Below are 25,969 nucleotides of genomic sequence, written 5' to 3' on the forward strand. Positions count from 1 at the left end.
ATGAGCTAGAACTCGGGTTTGAGCTGGTTGATAATTTTTTCTGGAGGAAGACGAAGTGTGTGGGTGCAAGAATAAGTGGAGAGGGCCCACGTGGGGTCCACGAGGCAGGGGGCGCGCCCAGGGGTAGGGCGCGCCCTCCACCCTCGTTGGCACATGGTGGGTCCCCCTGGTGTGTTCTCGGTGCCAATAATTCTTAAATATTCCAGAAAAAATCATATTAAATTTTCGGGGCATTTGGAGAACTTTTATTTTTTGGGTATTTTTATTGCAAGGATAATTCAGAAAACAGACAAAAAATACTATTTTTGCTTTATTTAAACTAAATAACAAAAAGTAAAAGGAGGGTGTAGAGAGTTGTGCTCTCTAACTTCATCCATTTCATGCTCGTCAAAAGGAATCCACTAACAAGGTTGATCAAGTCTTGTTAACAAACTCATTCCGAATCGCATGAAACCGGAGAAATTTAGAATAACACTAGGTTACCTCAATGGGGATATGAACGTCCCCAACAATAAGAATTTCATATTTCTTCTTGACAGTAGGAAGAGGATATTCAAAACCTCCAATAGTAATCATTGAAATTTTTCTAATAGAATTGATACTGTGGACTTGAGGTTGTTACCTCGGAAAGTGTACCGTATGCTCATTACCATTAACATGAAAAGTGACAATGCCTTTGTTGCAATCAATAACAGCCACTGAAGTATTCAAAAAGGGTCTACCAAGAATAATAGACATACTATCGTCCTCGGGGATATCAAGAATAACAAAGTCCATTAAAATAGTAACATTTGCAACCATAACAGGCACATCCTCACAAATACCGACAGGTATAGCAGTTGATTTATCAGCCATTTGCGAAGATATTTCAGTAGGTGTCAACTTATTCAGATCAAGTCTACAATATAAAGAGAGAGGCATAACACTAACACCGGCTCCAAGATCACATAAAGCAGTTTTAACATAGTTTCTCTTAATGGAGCATGGTATAGTTGGTACTCCTGGATCTCCAAGTTTCTTTGGTATTCCTCCTTTAAAAGTGTAATTAGCAAGCATGGTGGAAATTTCAGCTTCCGGTATATTTCTTTTATTAGTAACAATATCTTTCATATACTTAGCATAAGGATTCATTTAAGCATATCAGTCAAACACATACGCAAAAAGATAGGTCTACTCATTTCAGCAAAGCGCTCAAAATCCTCATCATCCCTTTTCTTGTATGGTTTAGGAGGAAAAGGCACGGGTTTCTGAACCCATGGTTCTCTTTCCTTACCGTGCTTCCTAGCAACAAAGTCTCTCTTATCATAACGTTGATTCTTTGATTGTGGGTTATCAAGATCAATAGCAGGTTCAATCTCTACATCATTGTTATTGCCAGGTTGAGCATCAACATGAACATCATCATTAACATTATCACTATGTTCATTACCAGATTGTGTTTCATCATCAGAAATAGAAATATCATTGGGATTCTCAGGTGTGTCAACAACAGGTTCACTAGAAGCATGCAAAGTTCTATCATTTTTCTTTTTCTTCTTCTTAGAAGAACTAGGTGCATCAACATTAATTCCTTGAGAATCTTTCTCAATTCTCTTGGGGTGACCCTCAGGATACAAAGGTTCCTGAGTCATTTTACCCCCTCTAGTCATAACTCTAACAACATTATCATTTTTCTTATTATTTAATTCATGGAGCAAATCATTCTGAGCTTTAAGTACTTGTTCTACTTGAGTGGTAACCATAGAAGCATGTTTACTAATGAGTTTAAGTTCAACTTTAACTCTAGACATATAATCACTCAAGTGTTCAATCATATAAGCATTTCGTTTCAATTGTCTACCAACATAAGCATTGAAGTCTTCTTGTTTAACCATAAAATTATCAAACTCATCCAAGCATTGGCTAGCAAACTTAGTAGATGCGATTTCACATTTATCAAATCTATAGAGAGAATTTACCTTTACTACCTTTGTCGGATTATCAAGACCATGTATTTCTTCGATAGGTGGTAAATTCTTAACATCTTCAGCTTTAATACCTTTTCCTTTCATAGATTTCTTTGCCTCCTGCATATCTTCAGGACTGAGAAATAGAATACCCCTTTTCTTCGGAGTTGGCTTAGGAGTTGATTCAGGAAGTGTCCAATCATTTTCATTACTCAACATATTATCCAATAGCAATTCAGCTTGATCAACAGTTCTTTCCCTGAAAACACAACCAACACAACTATCCAGGTGGTCTCTGGAAACATCGGTTAGTCCATTATAAAAGATATCAAGTATTTCATTTTTCTTGAGAGGATGATCAGGCAAAGCATTAAGTAATCGGAGAAGCCTCCCCCAAGCTTTTGGGAGACTCTCTTCTTCAATTTGCAAAAAAATATATATTTCCCTTAAGGCAACTTGTTTATTATGAGCTGGGAAATATTCAGCACAGAAGTAATAAATCATATCCTTGGGACTACGCACACAACCAGGATCAAGAGAACTAAACCATGTTTTAGCATCACCCTTTAATGAGAACGGAAACAACTTAACGATAAAGTAATAGCGAGTTTTCTCATCATTAGTGAACATGGTGGCTATATCATTTAATTTAGTAAGATGTGCCACAACAGTTTCAGATTCATAGCCATAAAAAGGATCAGATTCAACCAAAGTAATTAACCCAGGGTCAACAGAGAAATCATAATCCTTATCAGAAATTAAGATAGGTGAAGTAGCAAAAGCAGGGTCATATTTCATTCTAGCATTCAAAGACTTTTCTTTAAGCTTAACTAATAATTTATTAAGATCATATCTATCATTGCAAGCTAAGAAGTCTCTAGCTGTTTCTTCATACATAACATAACCCTCAGGAACAACAGACAATTCATATCTAGGGGGAGAATCTTCATCATCACTTTCATCAATATTATCAGTTTCAGTAATTTCATTCTCTCTAACCCTAGCAAGTTGTTCATCAAGAAATTCACCTAGTGGCACAGTATTATCAAGCATAGAAGTAGTTTCATCATGAGTATCATGCAAAGCAGAAGTGGCATCATCAATAGCATGCGACATATCAGAATGAATAGCAGGAGTAGGTGTCGCAAGTTTACTCAAAACACAAGGTGAATCAAGTGCATAGCTAGATGGAAGTTCCTTACCTCCCCTCGTAGTTGAGGGGAAAATCTTGGTTCTTCCATATTTCAAGTTCTTCATAGTGATCAGCAGATATAAATCCCAAGTGACTCAAAGAATAGAGCTATGCTCCCTGGTAACGGTGCCACAAAATAGTCTTGAAAACCCACAAGTATAGGGGATCGCAACAGTTTTCGAGGGTAGAGTATTCAACCCAAATTTATTGATTCGACACAAGGGGACACCAAGAATATTCTCAAGTATTAGCAGCTGAGTTGTCAATTCAACCACACCTGGAAAACTTAATATCTACAGCAAAGTAGTTAGTAGCAAAGTAATAAGATAGTAGTGGTACCGGTAACAAAAGTAATAGTTTTGGTTTTGTAGTGATTGTAATAGTAGCAACGGAAAAGTAAATAATCAAACATCAATATGTGAAAAGCTCGTAGGCAATGAATTAGTGATGGATAATTATGTCGGATGTGATTCCTCATGCAATAGTTATAACATAGGGTGACACAGAACTAGCTCCAGTTCATCAATGTAATGTAGGCATGTATTCTGAATATAGCCATACGTGCTTATGGAAAAGAACTTGCATGACATCTTTTGTCTTACCCTCCCATGGCAGCGGGGTCCTATTGGAAACTAATGGATATTAAGGCCTCCTTTTAATAGAGTACCAGACCAAAGCATTAACAATTAGGAGGTGTTTGGTTCGATCGTTTGGTAACGTCACCTGATAACAGCGGGAACTAAAAACATTATTTTCTGTTTGGTTCGAGTTAAGCGTAATGTGGTCCTGTGTAATCAGATTACACTGCTATTCAAATCTGATTCCGCCCACACCCCTCCGCTATCGGGTACCTCCCGATTTTGTAGCAGCAGTTATTCTCTCGGTCCAGAACAGAGGCAAATACACACATGCTCCGGGGCTTGCGAGACTGGCGGCGACCAGCGGCGCGCGACACCGATGATGGCCGGCAGCGGCCGGCAGTGCGCGAGACCTGCGATGGCCGATGGCGCGCGAGACCGGGGCCGGCTGGCGGCGCTTGAGATCGGAGGATGGCCACCGCGCACATGATTTGAAGGGCCGACTACTCTCAAGAGCTAAGCGACCGGTGGTGCTGATTACGTTTACGTGAGCGAACCAAACAAACCTGGAAATAATTCATTACACCTCCTAAAACGTTGTGATATGATTACGTTTACGTTTACGTTACCATTTCTCTAGCCAAACACATCCTTAGTGAATACATGAACTCCTCAAACTACGGTCATCACTGGTAAGTATCCTGATTATTGTCCCTTTGGGGTTAACGGGTCATAACACATAATAGGTGACTATAGACTTGGAAGATAGGATCAAGAACTCACATATATTCATGAAAACATAATAGGTTCAGATCTGAAATCATGGCACTCGGGCCCTAGTGACAAGCATTAAGCATAGCAAAGTCATAGCAACATCAATCTCAGAACATAATGGGTATTAGGGATCAAACCCTAACAAAACTAACTCGATTACATGATAAATCTCATCCAACCCATCACCATCCAGCAAGCCTATGATGGAATTACTCACGCACGGCGGTGAGCATCATGAAATTGGTGATGGAGGAAGGTTGATGGCGACGATGACAACGGATTCCCCTCTCCAGAGCCCCGAACAGACTCCAGATCAGCCCTTCAAGAGAAATTAGGGCTTGGCGGCGGCTCCGTATCATAAAATGCGATGAATCCTTCTCTCTGATTTTTTCTCCCCGAACGTGAATATATAGAGTTGGAGTTGAGGTCGGTGGAGCACTAGGGGGCCCACGAGGCAGGGGGCGCGCCGCCACCCTCGTGGACAGGGTGTGGGCCCCCTGGCCTTGATTCTTTTGCCGGTATTTTGTATATATTCCAAAAATATTCTCCGTTGATTTTTAGGTCATTCCGAGAACTTCTATTTCTGCGCAAAAATAACACCATGGCAATTCTGTTGAAAACAGCGTCGGTCCGGGTTAGTTCCATTCAAATTATACAAGTTAGAGTCCAAAACAAGGGCAAAAGTGTTTGGAAAAGTAGATACGATGGAGATGTATCAAGGAGCAACTCTTTGCTCTTCTGGTCGGGGTGAAGATACCCCGAACAAGCCCCTCGAAGGATTATTTTCCATAGCAACAAGTGACAGTAAATTTCAGCACACTATATAAATTTTTCCTTACCAAAGGCGCTTCACTCCACGGCAACGACGCCAGAAAAGAGTCTTGATGACCCACAAGTATAGGGGATCTATCTTTAGTCCTTTTGATAAGTAAGAGTGTTGAACCCAACAAGGAGCAGAAGGAAATGACAAGCGGTTTTCAGCAAGGTATTCTCTGCAAGCGCTGAAATTATCGGTAACAGATAGTTGTGTGATAATTCATAACGGGTAACAAGTAACAAATGTAACAATGGTGCAGCAGGTGTCTCAATCCTCTTTGTAGCAAAGGACAAGACTGGACAAACTCTAACATAAAGCAAAGCGCTCCCGAGGAGATATGAGAATTGTTGTCAAGTTAGTTTTCATCATGCTCATATGATTCGTGTTCGTTACTTTGATAATTTGATATGTAGGTGGACCGGTGCTTCGGTACAGGCATTACTTGGACAAGCCTCCCACTTATTATTAACCCCTCTGACAAGCATCCACAACTATGAAAGAAGAATTAAGATAAATCTAACCATTGCATGAAACATGTGGATCCAAATCAGCCCCTTATGAAGCAACGCATAAACTAGGGTTTAATCTTTTGTCACTCTAGCAACCCATCATCTACTTATTACTTCACAATGCCTTCCCCTAGGCCCAAACCATGGTGAAGTGTCATGTAGTCGACGTTCACATAACACCACTAGAGGAAAGACAACATACATCTCATCAAAATATCAAACGAATACCAAATTCACATGATTACTTATAACAAGACTTCTCCCATGTCCTCAGGAACAAACATAACTACTCACAAAGCATATTCATGTTCATAATCAGAGGGGTATTGAATATCATTAAGGATCTGAACATATGATCTTCCACCGAATAAACCAACTAGCATCAACTAAAAGGAGTAAGCAACACTACTAGCAACCCAGAGGTACCAATCTAAAGTTTTGAGACAAAGATCGGATACAAGAGATGAAATAGGGTTTGAGAGGACATGGTGCTGGTGAAGATGTTGATGGAGATTGACCCCCTATCGATGAGAGGATCGTTGGTGATGACGATGGCTTCGGTTTCCCCCTCCGGGAGGGAAGTTCCCCCGGTAGAACAGCTCCGCCGGAGGCCCTAGATTGCTTCTGCCCAGGTTCCACCTCGAGACGGCGGCGCTTCATCCCAAAACCTTTCTTACCATTTTTTTTCAGGTCAACACCCTCCATATAGCAGAAGATGGGTACCGGAGACCTGCCAGGGGGGCCACAAGCCCTAAGGGCGCGCCCCTAGACTTGTGGCCACCTGGTAGGTCCCCTCTGGTATTTTCTTCACCCAATATTTTTTATGTATTCCAAAATAATTGTCCATAAATTTTCGTGACTTTTGGAGTTGTGGAGAATAGGTCTCTCAGGTTTGTGACTTTTTGGGTCATAATTCCAGCTGACAGCATTCTCCCTCTTTGTGTAAACCTTGTAAAATAAGAGAGAGAAAGGCATAAGTATTGTACCATAATGTATAATAACAGCACATAATGAAATAAATATCAATATAAAAGCATCATGCAAAATGGACGTATCAAGAAGAAGTGATCTAAATTAGCAGCTGCTCGAGCAGGGAACACACTAGTAGAGAGCAGCTCGTGCAATAGCAGCGCAAGCAAGAGCTAAAGCAACAACTCATGTAGCTGCAGCGGGTCGTGTAGCAGCAGCAGCGCGAGCGAGAGCAAGAGCAGAGCAAAAGCAGCAGCATGAATGAGAGCAAGAGCAGAGCAACAACACGACCGGCAGCAAGAGCAGAGCAGAGCAGCAGAGAGCGAGAGCAGAGTAGCAGCAGCGCAACCAAGAGCCAGAGCAGCAGCAATTAGTGCTGGTGTGGACGTCGCCACCGAGGAAGCAACGACATGGGGGATAGATGCCATGGAGGAAGTGTCCGGCGACGGGGCCGTCGATGGAGACCCTACATGGCTGCTCGGTATTAAGCACCGGCAGCCCCGTGAGGTCGAATAAAAGATAAAATGCAACAGTGAGTGCAAAACCTCCTTTGTGGCACCGAGTAGCTAGGCCTCGGCTTCATCGGAGAAATTGGTGAGGGTGTTGCGTTTCCAGTCGGGCAGGTGAAGACGACACTTTGGGGATGGAGGTGGCATGATCGACGAGGAGAATGTCGGGGCAGCTCCTTGGAAGTGGAGGACGGGGTGGCTAAACCGATGAGATGACGAGATCGATGACGGATCCTCATCCGGTGTGGTGGATAAGGGACGTGAATCTGTTGTTGTGGACAACGTTGTTGGGGAAGAGGCTCCGTCTGGGTGGCGATCGGGAGGCCGACGGAGGAGCATGGGGTTTCGCGGGTTTTGGCGGCCTCGATGTAGGAATGCGAGGGGGCGAAGGGGAAGGGAGGGAGAGCTATGGCTTAGGGCCGCGCTTGTCCGAAATGTGGGGTAAGTTACAAAAGTACCCCCACCGATTTTGACCACACGACATCAAGGCAGCATTTCCAACTATGGGGTAGAAAGGGGATTTCACGTGTCTAGGTTGCGCGACCGATTTTAAATGAGGAGGGAGTTTTCACGCGCGTTGAAATTTCAGGATAACAAGGAGCGACGTGGGTTGAAGAGGCAGGAGTTTCGCAACATAAGAGACTAGTGATACTCTAGCCTGAAAATTTCAAGATAACAAGGCGCCGATTTCATATTCAGAAGAACAAACTTAACGTGTACAAAAAAAGACAATTCCTACAAGAAAAAAGAGAGTCATGTCCCCTTTTACTATATTGCAACAAATGCCATTGAAAAACTACAAGAAAAATCTAAAAAAAATCGGGAGAACAAGATTAGCGTGTACAGTACCAAATCAATTCGTACTTCCCTCAACAACAACAACAACAACAAAAATCAATTCACACCACAAGAAAGAGTAATGTCCTGTTTTATATGAGTACAAATGCCAGGATCTCGAATTTAATTTTTGAATCCACGTTGTGTTGAATTCAAATATATTGTTAGGCCATCTTGTGGTATATAATGGATGTAGTACTACATTTTGAACTTCCATCTTATATGAACATTTTACTCCATCCTATGAATATATATTGCCGTCTACCATATGGACTAAATTTGAACCAATTTTCCTTATTTGAATACGATTGTTGTCAAGTTATACCATCATTTAAATATTACCTTGATAGCATAAAACATGCATACAGTAGTAATCATATTTAAATATGAACTACATGTACCATACGATCTCCAATTCAAATATTTGTATCAATTTTATGTTGATTTCGAATCATAGTGCATTGGTCTAGGTAGCTACATGTTCGGAATAATCTAAACCCTATTTTCATATGTATAATGTGTTTAACACACACAACAATGCCCTCCACCCCCCCCCCCTCCCCTGGCCACACACACAACATTTAGATGTTACCTTTGAAAGCCACACATTATCTCAAAATTCGAATAATTATGTCCATGCACAGATGTATCGCAAATTCAGTTACTTTGGACTTGTTCGGTGTGAATACAGTATATACCACGTCTGATTCAAAACCACACCATGCATATCTGCGTTATATTCATGCATGCATGAGTTACAAACAACATGAGCTCTTATTCAAATATTTGAATCCACTTTTACACTGATTATCATCTCTGTGAGAATTTTACACGCACACACACAGACTCCTCCTCCCTTCGTGGATACCAATAACTTTCCTATCGTGCATGCATATATGCACACACACACACACACTTCCCACCACTCTGCATCCTCTACATTGCACACACACGTTTTTGTTCTTTAAGTCGGTCTCCCATGATCTCCCTAGGTCTCCATCTTTCCCCCACACACACCGATCGATATAACCCTCTAGCTAGCCACGCCTGCCTACGACACACAAACATGTACACACATAGTCCCTCCCCTCCACTGACCATACATGCCTCCCTTCCTAACTCTGAGGTATGCGGGCACTGTCACCCTCTCTATTGTTATCCATCTTGCACTTATACAGTGTCACAAGCTAGTTGCACCCCCTCCCCCCACCACACACACACACACACCTCTCCCTCTGTTCTTCACTCTGGGTGTTCTTTATCTCTGACACATGCATGCATGCATGTGCACCAATCGACTTCCCTCTATGTGTAGCCAGGTCTCTCGCTATTTCCCCACACAAAATGTCTGATCTATATCTCCACTTGAGTCTCCCCCTCTTTATCCACGCACACATCGACCGAACCACAACCTCTCTACATAGGACCGCCTACCACACACACATTAACTGTCCCTCCCTGTCTCATCATCCATGCCTTCCGCTTTGTCTATCGACCAGACAAGCACGCCCACTCATGTTATCGTCCCCTCTCTTTAATTATGAATCTCGCACTTGTACTCCTTCCTTGTCTTCGCCTTGTTGGCCTCTCGCATCATCTTCCAACATGCACCCCCCCCCTCTTTCCTAGCTCTTGTACGCTCGTAAAGTTCTTCCCTCTGTCTGTATCTATCGATATGTCGCATAAACGATCCCTCCCCCTCTCTTCCCTCTATCCGTAGCCCGCTGCTGGGTACAATGAGGTTACTGTAGACGCGAATCCCAGCCATTCCGAGGCACTTAGACCATTGGATCCACATCAATGAATGGCTAATATCACGTTACACGTGAAAAGTGAGAATTTCTAAACTAATTATAGAAATAGCCAGCAGAGGGCTACTCATTTTTTGTTCCGAGAGGTTGCGGGCGTCTGGCTCCGCCATGATGGCTTGTGAGAATGCGAGCCCATGTATGCGTCTGAGAAATGTATGCAATGAGGATTTCTAGCGAAGCCAAAGCAAGTGCTACCCTTTACAAATTAAGTTTGGCGGTAAACTTACAACCCGTCGCGCTGGCGTCACCCCAACACATGGTCGGTCTGGCCCGCCGCTCACCGAAGGGACGCGCATCGGCTTGGTGCATCACTAACACGTGCGACCGCATGTAAGAAGTAGCACCAACACATGGTCGGTCCGGCCCGCCGCTTACCAAAGGGACGCGCGTCAGCTTGGAATATCACTTACATGTGCGACCGCATGTTAGCAGTAGCATGAACAGATGGTATGTCCGGCCCGCCGCTCATCAAAGCGATGCACATTGGCATGGTACATCACATGTTCGACCACATGTGAGCAGTAGAAAACCGACAGGCCAAGCTCCCCCGCCTAACGCGTGCCAAAAGCCTGGCCTTTTATGGTAGATCCCTTTAAAAGAACGAAGATCGCATATAGGAGCAGACCATGGCTGTTGCGAACACTTGTGTGGCAGTTTCATGGGTAGGGGAGGGGTGTGGTGTGGCAGTTTTGTAAAATACCATGGCACTTCTTCTATTGTTGTTTTCGTCCAATAAGTGGCACCATCGCAGATCTTACGGTTACTGGGGCGTTCGCCAGGAATAGCCTCGTGGTGAGCTATTGACTAGTCTTTTTTCACATGCGTTACATCGACACATATCATATCTCTCCCTATTTCCCACACGCACACCTAGTCTCTCGGGACTTCTCGCACACACCATCTCTAGCTCTCTAGGTCAATGCCACCCACATACACTTGTACTCTATGTTTAGTACGTTGTACACGAATAGAAGAGGTGCATGCACGCACTCGTCCTCTCTCACACGCGATATGTAGCTATGAATTGTAGTGTTCTCAACCATCTGATTGGCTCTATCAAATGTTCATGTTGCTCCTTTGCCTTGAGATTGAGAAGTTTAAAATGCAGAGGCTCCGTGGCATCAGAAAGTTTTACCATCACATATTCATACTACTTCAAGGTGCTTTAAATCAACACATGCAAGGATCAAAAGGAAAGTCACGTCATGCATGCATGAATTGTAATTAATGCATCAGTAAACACAAATTTTTGAAATATATCGAGTGCACTGCTTTGATGTGTTGCGTCAACTCGTACAAGAAGGAGAATCTTGATTAGAATGCCCTCTCCCTCGCCCATGAGCGTGGTGGCTCACAGGACTAGGAGAAGATTTTGCTACACGCTCTCCCTCACGCACGCGGTGGACATGTAGTAGTTCATTTGGCGTCAGATGGCCAAAAGCGTACTAGTACTCCACTGTAGTAGTACCATCATTGTTTGACTTCCCGAAGAGGCGAAGAGCCAAGCGCAACCCGAATGCTCACGTGGTAGTTTCATGTGTAGGGTAGGTAGTAGTAACATAGTCTAGGGCAGTGGGTGCTACGTTACTAGTGTAAGGTTACTCTCCATTTTTAGGGGCCGGCGTAATTGGAGTATCATAAGTGTTATAATGCATGCCAACAATGACTTTTTGGACGATGTCACACACAATTAAATGAGGAAAGATAGGATGTGGTATCATATCATGATACAGTAGCATACTAAATGTTGTACTACTTTCTATCATGCATGGAAATTAATAGGGCAAGCTAAGATACTAATGGGAGGGGCGTGGTGTGGTAGTTTTGTGGCAATTATTTTCTATTACTGTTTGCGTCCAGTAGGTGCCACCGTCGGATGGAGATCTTACGGTTATTGTGGTGATTGCTAGTTATAGTCATCTTACGAAAATAAAATAATCCCAAAACAAACCCAACCACGTTTCCTGTTTCTAGACATGAATAGGAATCAACCAATATGAGTCGTGGGACGTATATGTTTTTAATGCCTTGAGACTATAGCTGGATGTAATGGAGAGTATCAAATACTAGTATCATGCATATGATACTAGTGTATGATACTACCTTCCATGCATAATATCATAATTAGTATCATGTAGTACTTTATTTATTACCATGCATGACATATAGTAGCATAACATTTATTTGATATGGTATCATGATATGATACTCACCCATGTATTTCTTCATTTAATTCTATGACACCTCATCAAAATTGCCTAGTTGGCATGCATGATATTATCTATGATACTCCCATTACGACTAGCTGTACCTAGCATGGCATGCAGCGGTCAGTCCATTGCATGCAATGGTATTGATTAGCAAATAAATATTAAGTTCTCTTGTTTTCCTCTCCACCTTGGTCTCGTAGTGCATGCACGACTCGGAGCATATGCAACCATGCCAACGTACTTTACATTTCAGACATGACGAATTACATGCAAACCCCCTGCGGAAGAATAAATAAATAAATGAATTATGATACATCTCCAATGTATCTACAATTTTTCATTGTTCCATGCTATTATATTATCAATCTTGGATGTTTTATATGCATTATTATGCTATTTTATATCATTTTTTGGGAATAACCTATTAACCTAGTGCCAAGTGCTAGTTGTTATTTTTTTCCTTGTTTTGTCTTCAAGTAAAATCAACACCAAACGGAGTCCAAATGGAACAAAACTTTTTGACGATTTTTCTTGGACCACAAGACACCCTGGAAGCTTCGGGAGAAGGCCGGGAGGGCCACGAGGCCACGACAAGCTAGGGCGCCCCCCTCCCAGCTTGTGGGCCCCCTGTGGCTCCTCTAACCCTAATTCTTCTTCTATAAGTACTCAAATATTCCCCATAGACCATAGGGCACACCAAAAATACTTTTCCGCTGCCGCAAGTTCCAGAACCACAAGATCCTATATGGAGGCCTTTCCGGTACTCTGCCGGAGGGGGATTCGACCATGGACGGCTTCTACATCAACCATGCTTCCCTTCTGATGATGTGTGAGTAGTTTACAACAGACCTACGGGTCCATAGCTAGTAGCTAGATGGTTTCTTCTCTCTCTTTGATCTTCAATAGAATATTCTCCTCGATGTTCTTGGAGATCTATTCGATGTAATCTTCTTTTGCGGTGCATTTCTTGATACCCAATGAATTGCCGATTTACGATCAGATTATTTATGAATATTATTTGAGTCTTCTCTGAACTCTTTTATGCATGATTAAGATAGCTTTGTATTTCTCTTTGATCTATTTATTTGGTTTGGCCAACTAGATTGATTTTTCTTGCAATGGGAGAGGTGCTTTGTATTGGGTTAAATGTTACGGTGCTTATTCCCAGTGACAGAAAGGGGCATGACACGTATTGTATTGTTGATATTAAGGATAAAAAGATGGGGTTTGTTCATATTGATTGGATCTACCCCTCTACATCATGTAAACTTGCTTAAGGCGTTACTCCATTCATGTTAACTTAATACACTAGATGCATGCTGGATAGCGATCGACGTGTGGAGTAATAGTAATAGATGCAGGCAGGAGTAGGTCTACTTGTCACGGATGTGGTGCCTATATTCATGATCATTGCCTTAGATATCGTCATAATTATTCGTTTTTCTATCAGTTGATCAACAGTAATATGTTTACCCACCGTATGTGTTCTTTCAAGGGAGAAGCCTCTAGTGAAAAATATGGCCCCCGGGTCTATTTTTATCATATTATTTTCAGATCTTTAAAACCAAAAACCAAAAAATACCTTGCTGCAATTTATTTACATTTACTTTATTTTGCACTTTTACTTATTTTTATGCCTATCTCTATCAGATCTCATCCTTGCAAGTACCGGTGAGGAGCTCGTATGCCGTCTTGCCGAGTAGCTTGTGAAGATACAAGCTATTTGTTGCATGACAAGCTATCTCAACCACTTCCGCCCAAAAGTGTTTTGGAGTCTTGTACCCATCAAGCATCGTTCTTGCCATCTCAATAAGAGTCTGGTTCTTCCTCTCAATAACTCCATTTTGTTGAGGCGTGTACGTAGCCGAGAACTCATGTGAAACCCCTTCTTCGTCAAGGAAGGTATCCACATTTGCGTTCTTGAACTCCGTTCCGTTGTCGCTCCGAACCTTCTTGATCTTCACTTCAAATTGATTTTGGGCCTTCCTAGCGAAGTTTTTGAAGATCTATTGGACCTGTGATTTATCATCAAGAAAGAACACCCACGTAAATCTTAAAAATCATCGACAATGACTAGACCAAATGAGTTACCACCGAGACTCTTGTAGGCATTGGGACCAAAGAGATCCATGTGAAGTAGCTCGAGCGGTATTCTCGTGGTCATGATGTTCTTCACGGGGTGACTTCTTCCAACTTGTTTTCCTGCTTGACAAGCACTACAAAGTCTATCCTTGTCAAATATAACATCTTTTACTCCAAGGATATGATCACCTTTAATAAGCTTATCAAGATTTCGCATGCCCACATGACCTAGCCTCCTATGCCACAACCAGCCCTTGGAAGATTTAGCAATCAAGAAAGTTTTAGGTTGAGCTTTTCTAGTGAAATCAACAATGCAAAGATCACCTTTACGTATACCGGTAAACACAATTTTATGATTAGCTCTACGAAACACTTGGCAATCTACTTCACTAAATAGGACATTGAAACCAAAGTCAGCAAGTCTAGATATGGAAAGTAAATTGTAGCCAAGCGATTCTACGAGCATAACATTTTGTATGGAGCTATCATGTGAAATGGCCACCTTACCAAGGCCAACCACCTTACCCTTTGAGTTATCACCGAAAGTGACATACTTTCGAGGGCCATCATTTTCAGCAAGCTCATGAATCATATCTTTGTCTCCGGTCATATGATCAGTACATCCACTATCAAGGACCCATTCCTTTCCTCCGACCATGTAACCGTGAAGATTAGCCATAAGACCAAAGTGTCTCATTGCATCATCAAGATCATAGTCACTATCATCATCCTCATCATAGTATCCATGTTCAACATCGTCATGTGGTGGATCAATTCCTAGAGAGGGTAATTCATTAGAAGTATGACCGTAACAATGTTCATCTCTATGGATTCTAATGACTTCGGAAATGATATTGCTAATAATTCCAACATCTCCTTTTGCACTCGTAAGATTAGTAAGCTCAAATAAGCAATCACCAAACTTGGGATCATTAGAACTCATCTTACTCAAGGCAATAGACTTATGAAGAATCTCATCTAGGATTTTCAAGGAATAATTTGGGAATCATTCCTCAAGAAATCTCCATAAGGTGTAGGCACAACCAAAAGTAGGCAAGCATGCAAGCAAGTTTCTAGGAAAACCTCTAGTGATTAAATTGACTGTTCTAAGATTACGGATCATGTCAATAGACTCATCAAGGGTAGGATGCAAAGGATCAACAATGCGAGCACAAGGAGTAGTAATGTACTTGGTCAAATGATATTCATTGAAGATCTCAAGCATCTCATTTTTTCACTCATGAAAATACTCTCCATCAAGAATAGGCACTCTATGTCTAAGACTCCCCAACATAGACTCATCCATCTTCCTCCATAGGTGTTTAAACCAAAGCAATGGAAACCAATGCTCTGATACCAATTGTAAGGTTTGAGAAGAGGTGTCTAGAGGGGGTGAATAGACTCTTAACAAGAAAGGTTGCAGTTTTTAATTTCATTAAATTGAAATGGAGTTTTGGCACAAGTTTGAACATTCACAATACATCTCAAGCAAGCATGATAAGAGTATATGAGCAGCGGAAAGTAAGTCATGCAAGTTGCAAGAATGTAAAGGGATGGGATTGGAGTGTGCAAACACAATTGGAGACAGGGAGATTTTTGGCGTGGTTCCAATAGGTGGTGCTATCGTACATTCACATTGATGGAGACTTGAACCCACGAAGGGTAACGGTTGCGTGAGTCCACGGAGGGCTCCACCCACGAAGGGTCCACGAAGAAGCAACCCTGTCTATCCCACCATGGACGTCGCCCACGAAGGACTTGCCTCACTATGGTAGATCTTCACGAAGTAGGCGATCTCCTTGCCCGTACAAACTCCTTGGTTCAACTCCACAATCATGAAGGAAGCTCCCAAGTGACACCTAACCAATCAAGGACACACCACTCTCCAAGAGGTAAAAAATGGTGTGTTGATGATGAACTCCTTGGTCTTGTGCTTCAAATGATAGTCTCCCCAACACTCAACTCTCTCTCATAGGATAGGATTTGGTGGAAATATGATTTGAGTGGAAAGAAACTTGGGAAAGGCTAGAGATCAAGATTTATGTGGTTGGAATGAAGTATCTTGACCTCAACACAAGTGTAGGTGGTTCTCTCTCAGAAAATGTATGTTGGAAGTGTAGGCATGTTCTGATGGCTCTCTCCACGAATGAAGAGTGGGTGAAGGGGTATATATAGCCTCCACAAAAAATATAACCTGTACACACAAATCACCAAACTCGGTGGGACTGAATCATACAACTCGGTCAGACCGATTTAGTTCATAATGTGACCGTTAGGGTTTTCGGTGGGACCGACTTGATCAATTCGGTGGGACCGATGTGCTAGGGTTAGGGTAAAGCCTCATCTTGGTTGGACCGATTACACAAATTCGGTGGGACCGATTTTGGTAATAAGCTAAATAGAGAGCTGGCCAAGCAAACTCGGTGGGACCGATGTCATGTTTCGGTGAGACCGAAATTAATGCAATAGGCAACAGAGAGTTTGCAAGCCCATCTCGGTGAGACCGAGATCCCATCGGTGAGACAAAATTGATTAGGGTTTCTGGCAGTGGCTGTGTCAAGAGAACTCAGTGGCGCCAGATAGATCAAATCGGTGGGGCCGAGTTTGACTTTTGGTTTGGGATATATTTGGATATGAGAAAGTGGTTGAGGGTTGTGGAGCATATCACTAAGCACTTTGAGTAAGAACCTCATTAACCAACACCTCATCCCCTCTTAATAGTATTGGCTTTCCTATGGACTCAATGTGATCTTGGATCACTAAAATGAAAAATGTAGAGTCCTGAGCTTTGATCTTGAGCCAATCATTTGTCTTCCTCATCTTGAAGGGGTCCCACATCCTCTAGTCCATGCCACTCCACTGTTTGACTTATCTGAAATATGCTAGATGAAAGTATTAGTCCAACAAGAGATATGTTGACATTAATTACCAAAATCTCGGGGAGCACTTGTGCTTTCACACGTACTACCCGGGAAAAGCCCCGCCCTTGACTTTTAAATACTCCTATAATTTTGTATCGATGAATTGCACCATGGAGAAGAAAACCAAAATAAAAAAGTGGTACATGTAAACAAATACAGTTCAAGCTCTAGCTAGCGATTTGGAATGTAAACCATGCATGCGTTTATATGTATAGGTTCAAAGTACTGAGTCCATTGATGCAATGTGGTGAAACTATACCATCGATATCACAAAGCCAAAATAGTTTGAGCTTGTTCTTTCAAAAAAATACTAGTATATGTTTATTCACCCATGGGGTTGTTCAATGAATGGAGGGTCGGGGTCCACAAGTGAACAATACTACTAGTAGTAAGTAGTACAATACAATACAAAGTGCGACATGTAGTTAGTCATGTTAAATAGAGAGTTTCTTTTCTTTAGTGCCACGTACACAAGTTGAAACGCTTGTTGTGAAGATAAAAACATAATCACTCCACTATATATATATAGGCAGGAGCTTGAGCGCTTGCTTTACTAGGGTTGCTCTCTTCATTCTCTCATCCTCTCCAGATCTAAACAAGACAACGGTAGCGACATTTTCTCTCTGCTCACCGCTGGTCACAAATCTGGCCGGATCCCCTCGGCCGGGGTGTCGGGGAGTAGGTGCATCCTTCACGCAGTCAACGACGGTGAGGGAGGAAACCCACCGCTGTCGGCACGTCCCGATCGGCTACTCGTGTTGTTTTCTCCGACACAGCGCCGGCTCGGGAGGACCTCCGACCCCATCTTCCTCCCTGCCATATTGTGGCCAGATCTGCTCTCCCACTGCCCTCCTAGCCACATCCCGACAACCCTTAGATATAAGTTCCCTCGAAAACAGCCTTGCTCTACTGCCCTAGCTCCCCACGTAGCTACATGTGAATCTTTTTCTACTTCCATCAGCTCTTCCAAAGCCACCTAAATTTTCGGTATTATTAGTGGTATAGATACTTCACGCAGTCGAATCTAGGACTTGGTTCAAACAGGGAAGAAAAGGGGAAAGTCATAGCATAAATCTAGGACTTGATTCAAAGAGGAAATAACTGGGGGAAAGTAGTAGAGACTGGATACCCATCCGGCCTCTTGGTTGAAGAAGGAAATAAAGGGAAACGCAGTACCAACATGATAAGGAACATATCTCTTATCGGTTAAAAAGGAAAGAAAGTGACGGCCGGGGGACAAGTCAACAGAGTATGTCTAGGATTAGATTTGTTGCCCTCACATAGTAAAAGGTGGGTAAAGAAAACAAAATTTGGCACCAGCCCAGATCTTGATTGGATGTTGGCATCACCACTTTATGCCTCCCCGTAGGTACATGGTGCTAATGCGTCCACTGTCGCATGCCCTTATACTAACTTTTTCATGTTGTTAATGTATGGGTGGTTGTAAAATGAAGCAATCCCACTGCTACAGTAAGGACATGTCTAACCAATGTTATTGTTAATCTAATGCCTCTAGTAATATGATGCAATTAAACTGTTTTACAAATGGTTCTCTCATCCTATTTTTGCCATTACGATAAGTTGCTTCTTTACACTGGTGAATGTCCTGGTGTCCCCGTTGTCCCATGCCCTTGTACCAACTCTTTTATTATTGTTAATCTAATGTATCTAGTAAAACAAGCACTCCCACTGTTAAAGTAATGTCATATTTGACTAATGTCATTGTTGATCGTAATGCTTCCAGTAATAAGAAGCAATGCTGGCGTTTTAAAATTTCTATTGTCCTTGCGTGATTGCCATGAAGATAATGAAGATGCTTATTTTTATTTCGTGCATGTTTCATATCTGGTTGTTGACTAGTAAATGTTTTCTTTCTATCTTTTTTGTGCAGATAGGTATATCCATTTCACCTCGTTGCTATTGTGACCTTTTAGTGAACTACATAATACACTTTTTTAAAGAGTGTCTTGTGCAGTTCAACTAAAATGTCACATGGGCAACGTCTCTCGATTTTAGTGGAACTGCACAAAGGGTGATTGGAGTTCCTAACATCTTCGGCTAACTCTGCGGGTAATATCGTGCAATAGTTTATTTCCCTTTGCAAGATTAGCCGCCACCGTCACCACAATGTCACTTCATTTTAGTGGAACTGCACAAAAGGATAAGCAAATTATAGTTGCACATTGCATGAGCATGATAGCCAACCGTAATGTTGCTCAATTTTAGTGCAACTAATAAAGAAGAAGCTACCAGCTCATGAGACCAAGTACTTCTTTCTAGGTGCATGATGCAAACATTGCTTCAATTTAGGTGAACTGCACAAAAAGGTGGCATGAATTTAATCATCCGAATGGAGATGCAGGTTCAGCACTTGCATAAGGTGTATCCGGGAGAATCAAGTCCTCAACTGGCTGATTCCATCAGGCCTATCATTTTGGCGGCATAGGGTCCTCTCTCAGTTATGTTTCCCATAGCCAGGTATGTTCCTTTTTTGTTGTTTTTGACTCTGCATCTAGCTAGTGAGCTTGTGCTACTATTTTGGTATTGCCATGAGAAAGCAAGAATATAGTGTTTCTACATCTTCATTTAATGCCACTAATAAATTGAGGCAATGTTTTGGCACCGCTACTGCCACTGATAAAATGAAGTAATAATACATTTAAAATAGAGCTACTGTCTTAGCTACCATTTCATTTCCAATGTAGATTATGTGCAGAAGGCATATCCGGTAGAATCAAGTCCATGCGCACTGCATGAATCACATAGCATGTGCAATGAACTAGTTGAGTCCATCATCCTTACTGTAGAGGATGCGCAGGCCCCCTCTCTCCCTCGCGGCATGGCGGGCGCCATAATTTTTGTTGAACTGCACAAAAAAGAGATTGGAATGAGTCAACGCTCCTCCTTCTACTTCCACACTGAGGTTGTTAATAGATGTCAACGAATCGCCTCCACGGCAAGATACGGGGACCTGAAGAATAAATTGATCTCCCAATGTCATCTCACACAGGTCAGTACTGTCCTTTATCCACATGATCGTGCTTTGTCATATTGTGCTAACGTTGTATTTTTTTAACAAAGCTATTCTATCACAATCTTTTCTCGTTTTGAAAATAAAAGTTGCTTCAACTAGTGCCACTATTGTAGTAATCATGCTCTTTCTTTATCTATGCTAACAGGAATACTCAACTACATATGTTGGGATGGTCTTGGGTTGTATGATACGGATAGCCAACATGGATTTAAACCTGAGTTTTAATTTAGCCAAAGGCTCTGAGTGCCATGCATATGTGCAAGCTAAGCAACCTCGTTAGCCTCACAAGCCTCAAAGGAGAGAGACTTGGCACCACTAGAGCTCATCAGCTCATACATTCAGATCTATGCGAGATAAATGGTGCCTTGACTAAAGGTGGAAAGAAATATTTTCATAACGTTGATTGATGATTCCACTAGATTGTGCTATGTGTATTTGTTAAATAGTAAGGATGAGGCTCCATGGTACTTCAAAATCGATAATGCAAAAGTTGGAAGTGGTAGTTCCACCAGTGATGCAGAATATTTTATCTGCCAATGTTTGACCTGCGTGGCCGTAAACAGGACTGGTTTCAATGTTTCAGCAAATCTTTGAATCAAATTCCTTAGGCAAAGAATCGATCGATTTTTATTTATTTGTTCACATTCTGACAAATTTTTAGTTGTACAGTAACTATTGGCTGTGATCTATAAATCATTCAGATGTGTAGGCATCTTTGTTGTACTTATTATTTGAATCTTATGGGTTGGTTGTGAATCTTGCAAGCTTGGAAATAGGGCATGGTGATGCAGAGGACAGCAACCATAAAAAGTTGTTCAAACTTGGTAGTATTGTAATTGTGAAAGTGCGGCAAATGAGTTGATCGTGTGCGTCCTGAGAATAATAATTCTAATTGTTTTGTGTGTTGATCCTGTTGCACTGATAGAACGAGCCAATGCTTTGCTTGTTTTAAGAATAAAATTTAAGCAAAGTTACCTGCTCGTGAACGAACGTGTGGTCGGCATAGGTTTCTCGGCTTCCAGGCCGGTTTAATGGGGGCATTTGAATGCATCGAGGAGGCGTGTTCTACCAGGCATATAGCGGGCGAGGGAGGAGGGGTAGTAGGAGTGTAACTGCTGCCACATGTACCTGCTATGTTTACTCGCGATTGTAGTTTCCAAGAGTTGAAAAACTAACTTCTGTCGCCGCATACCCACTACGTTCACTAGCGATTGTTGTTTCCCAAGATTTGACAATGAAATGCTGCTGCCGCCCCCTAGTACCCCACTACAGATTGATCCCTAGTGTAAATAAGGAGCCCTCCACTTTCCATATCTCCGCATCGTATTCATTTTCCCCCAGCCCCCAATCCCCACAAAACAAGAACCGCCACATCAACTCTGCGTGAGAAGAGACTCCAATGGCGATACGAGGGGTGAGCCTGCTAGATATGGACTTTGGCAAGGAGTTCACCTTTAAGTTCGCCGTTCAGACCCATGGCAGCACCAAGTTGAATGTGATGTACACCAACGATCCAGACTCGGTGAAGCTCTGCCTCGCCAAGTTCAAACAGTACCTATAGGAGGAAAAGCACAAGGTCGCGGGACTAGACCTTGAGCCCATCCATCCGTCGCCTAGTAGGGACCAGCAGATCGCCATTGCCCAAGTATGCGTGCGGGATCAGGTTCTCATCTACCATTACTGTAGGTCCATCAAAGGTTCTCGAGCACTCGCACATTTCATTAGCACCTTCGACTGGACCTTCACTACAGCAGAGAGCAGGAAGAATGCCACTGCGCTTTATGATTCGGCCATCTGGTGCAAAAAGCTTGTTGACATCCAGAAGCAACACAAGATCATCGGCAATGGGTAGGAGAAGGACTCTGTGGTTGACATCGCAATGACCATCATCGACCCCGGCTATGCCAACATGAAAGAAGACGTGGATACGATAGACCTGAACACATGGGAGGTACCTCTAAATCTAGCCTACATCACCTACGTGGCCAAGGACGCATACGCATGATATGACATGTACAAGCGGATCTTGGACATGAGGGTGTGTCTGCTTCCCGTGACCGAGGAGTACACGGACAGTCGCAGCATCATGATCAAGCATGCCAGGAAGATCTAGATGGTGTATTTTGTTTGTTTAAGCAACTTTATCATCTGTGTGTTTCATGCATTGTCTTATGTGTCGTAATTATCTGTTTTATCCAAAATATTTTGCCTAAGAAACCATTAACCTGTTTGCCTTTTATTTTTTGAGTGGCTATTTTCTTTGGAATGTAACTACTTCATTGGGCTGTCGTGTTTCCCTTTTTTAAGGTCATGTAGGTATCAACAGGGCTATGGCCGTCCAGCACAGGTTTCTTTTCTTAGGACATCCGCGACCCACAACATGATTATGGAGATCAAACAGGTGTATCATTTTTTCAGTGCGGTTTTTCCTTTCCTATATTTTCCCTTCTATAATAGTATGTATATTTATATTTATATTTTATTACATATATTTTTTTAAAACCTAAGGTTCTCGTTTGACCTATCCTTCATACAACCTTTGTATAGACCTTACCACTTCCTTTATTTTTCTTTTTATTAATCATATCTCTGATTTTTCTCCCGCTTTCTTTTTTGAGATAATATGATTTTTCTCCCGCTAGTTTTCCCTAGAACCAACTCAACTATCCCACGTCTAGCCTAAAATATAATAATACCCCACCCCACGTCTTATTAACTCACCAAATTAAAATAATATTTTATTTTTGTAAATGATAAGTTCTTAAAAATTAGTAATAATAATAATTGTTTAACAATAAGCTTGCAAGTTAATTCCTGTTGAATAAAAGTGTGCTAAGATTTTACTGACCAATGCAGGAATAGATGTTCGACCACGGTTTATTTTTTATAACATTTCTTCGTCCAGCCCAACATGATAACCCGGCCAAGCAAATATGTGTATTTCGAAAAAAATGTAAATGGGATGTAAATTCTAATATAACATACAGATGGGCTCATAGACGCTACATTATTGTTTCACCCAACCCACTAAATGGACTTGCTGACATGTGGGCCAATAGGTCGAAGCCTAATCAAGGCGTTGGGTTTACATCCGACGGTCTGCATTCTTCTCCAATCTCTCGTCTTCTTCCTCCAGAGCTGGCGGGACCGGCTGCTCCAGCCTGCGGCGTCCAGCGGTGCTGCCTCGCGCGCCTCGGGGCGAAATACTACCCCACGGATGGCCAGGCCATCCCTCCACTTCTCCGCGTCTCCTATTATTCTCCACCAAGTGTAGCCCCAGCCCGCACCCGAACCGGTAAAGTCTCGCACTCCTCTTTGTCTACAACTCCACTGTAGCGTCTTCCTTGTCTCTTAGTTGTTCCTATCTGGGGCCTCACCATCGTCCATTGCCTTGGTACGCTCGGCACAGCGTGGTCAACAAGCGACAGTCATCGGAAGATGACTGTACGTGGAGAGGCTAATGTGGGGATGAACACGTCCATGGACGCATGCATGCAACTACATCCTTTTTATGCAGTAAAATAATGTTTCCTCCCCCTGACAGTTGGGACTGGCCAGCTACATCTTCACACATAAGGAAGTGCATCCTTATTACACGCGAAAAATGTTTCCTCCCCCTGATAGCTGGGACCCACCAGCTATATCTTTGGACGGAGCAAAGTTCCTCCATAACTCCACTGATAGTTGGGACCCACCAGGTCGAAGCGTACGTAGCGTTATGTGTGCTGGTTGTAAACATGTATGTACATACTGGTGGATCAGTCTCTTTCCAACGATGAACATTGGTCGAGCAAGGAGCGCCGCGTGTCATAGTAGAGCCCCGACGTAGCAGTTCAGGCAGTCCTATCTAAATTGTGTACACAGCCATGTTGCAAGAAAGTAAATACGGCCATGTATGTACATACAGGCGGGGTCTCGAACGCGTACAACAACGTGTCCTATTCGTCTACAGCCAATTGGTTGGTCGGAACAGAGGAAACAACATCGTGTTCATCGGGAGGTGACCGACTGGGTTGAAATGCGTCTTGTTCATCGGGAGCCAATCGGCATGTACGGAATAGCCAAAACAGGGTCGTGTTCATCGACTTGGGGTCTGGCATACTGCAAAAAGGAGGAACGGAGTTCTCTTCGACCACCTACAGTCGAAACAGGGTCCTGTTTATCGGGAGGGGTGTGGCATACCACAAAACAGAGGTAACAGACTTCTCTCCAACCGCCTACGGTCGAAATGGGGTCATGTTCATCAGGAGGGTGTTGCGTACTGCAAAACGGAGGAAACAGACTTCTCTCCAATCGCCTACGTTCGAAATGGGTCCTGTTCATCGGGAGGGGTGTGGCGTACCACAAAATGGGACTCCACGGGCTACTGTTCATCCACCGTCGAATACCTCTCTAGCCTCCACCTGCGACTGTTCATCCACCGTCGACTTCCTCCAGCCTCCACTAGCCACTGTTCATCCATGGGCTACTGTTCAATCAGCCTCCACGGGGTCCTGCTCATTCAACCCCCAACCGGCTGGCGTGTGTTGCGGCCTCCTCGGGGTCCTGTTCATCTAGTGGCAACCGCATACAACCACGGGGTCATGTTCATCCAGTGGCAACTGCCTACACACGGCTGGGGTCGTGTTCATCCAAACACCACCAAGAACTGTTCATCCATAGCCAACCGGCTGGACTCACCACGTCTCAACTCGTTCAACATGTTGCGTGCGCGGTAGCAAGGGGCACTATTCATCCATAGGCAACCCAACCGGCTAGCTAGCTACGTCTCGCACAGGGGTTCAACCGGCTTCACTAAGCAGCAACAGCGATCAATCGGGTTCAGTTAGCAGCGAAGGAGTCGGTCGGGTTTAATTAGCAGCTAAGGGATCGGTCGATCGGCTTCAGTATGTATGTTGCAGTGCGATCGCTCAGGTTCAGTAAGTGAATGCCCCTCGCTCGAGTTCAGTTATAGCAACGCAGTTCGCACCACATGCGTGTACTAGAGAGAAACTCGCAAACCACACTGCATCGCTCGGCCCCGACCACCCACCGTAACCGAGAACTCCGCAAAAATTTCCTCGGCCTCACTTCTACCATGATTCTTTATGTCATGGACGGCCCAAAGAATGTCATGCAGGTGCGTCCCCGTCACGCCCAGGACGAAAAGCCCATTTTCTATCACGTTTTTTGTCATAGAAGTAGGAGCCCACCACATCTATGATGATACTCCCTCCGTTCGGAAATACTTGTCCTAGAAATGGGTGTATCTAGACTTGTTTTAGTTATAGATACAACCATTTCTAAGACAATTATTTCCGAACAGAGGGAGTACATATTTTTGTCACAATTATTGTCATGGAAGTGTCATAACCACGACATATTTTTTTTTCTTTCGGGCCATAATGTGACGGATGTGTCTTTTTTTGTAGTGCTGCAGGCTATCAAAAAGTAGTTTTGACATCCATCTACCATATCTCATAATTGAAATATGCAGCTATAGCCATCATAATCCGCACAGATTTTAGCGTTGCCACTGGAGGAAGTTTCGTCATAATCTACTCCGAAAACCATCTGCATCTGTTTTTCTCTTGAAGATCCATTTACAGCCTTGCTTTTTAGATGGTTGGATTACCATCTGCATCTGTTTTTCTCTTGAAGATCCATTTACATTATATGGGTTTTACACCCTCTGAAGGATCAACCAAGTTCCAAACTTGATTCTCATACATGGACTCCGTTTCAGATTGCATGGCTTTGAGACATTCTTTTGAGCTGGGCACCGCCATCGCTTCCTTGTA

Source organism: Triticum dicoccoides, chromosome 2A (assembly GCF_002162155.2).
Source record: "Triticum dicoccoides isolate Atlit2015 ecotype Zavitan chromosome 2A, WEW_v2.0, whole genome shotgun sequence".
Lineage (NCBI taxonomy): Eukaryota > Viridiplantae > Streptophyta > Magnoliopsida > Poales > Poaceae > Triticum > Triticum dicoccoides.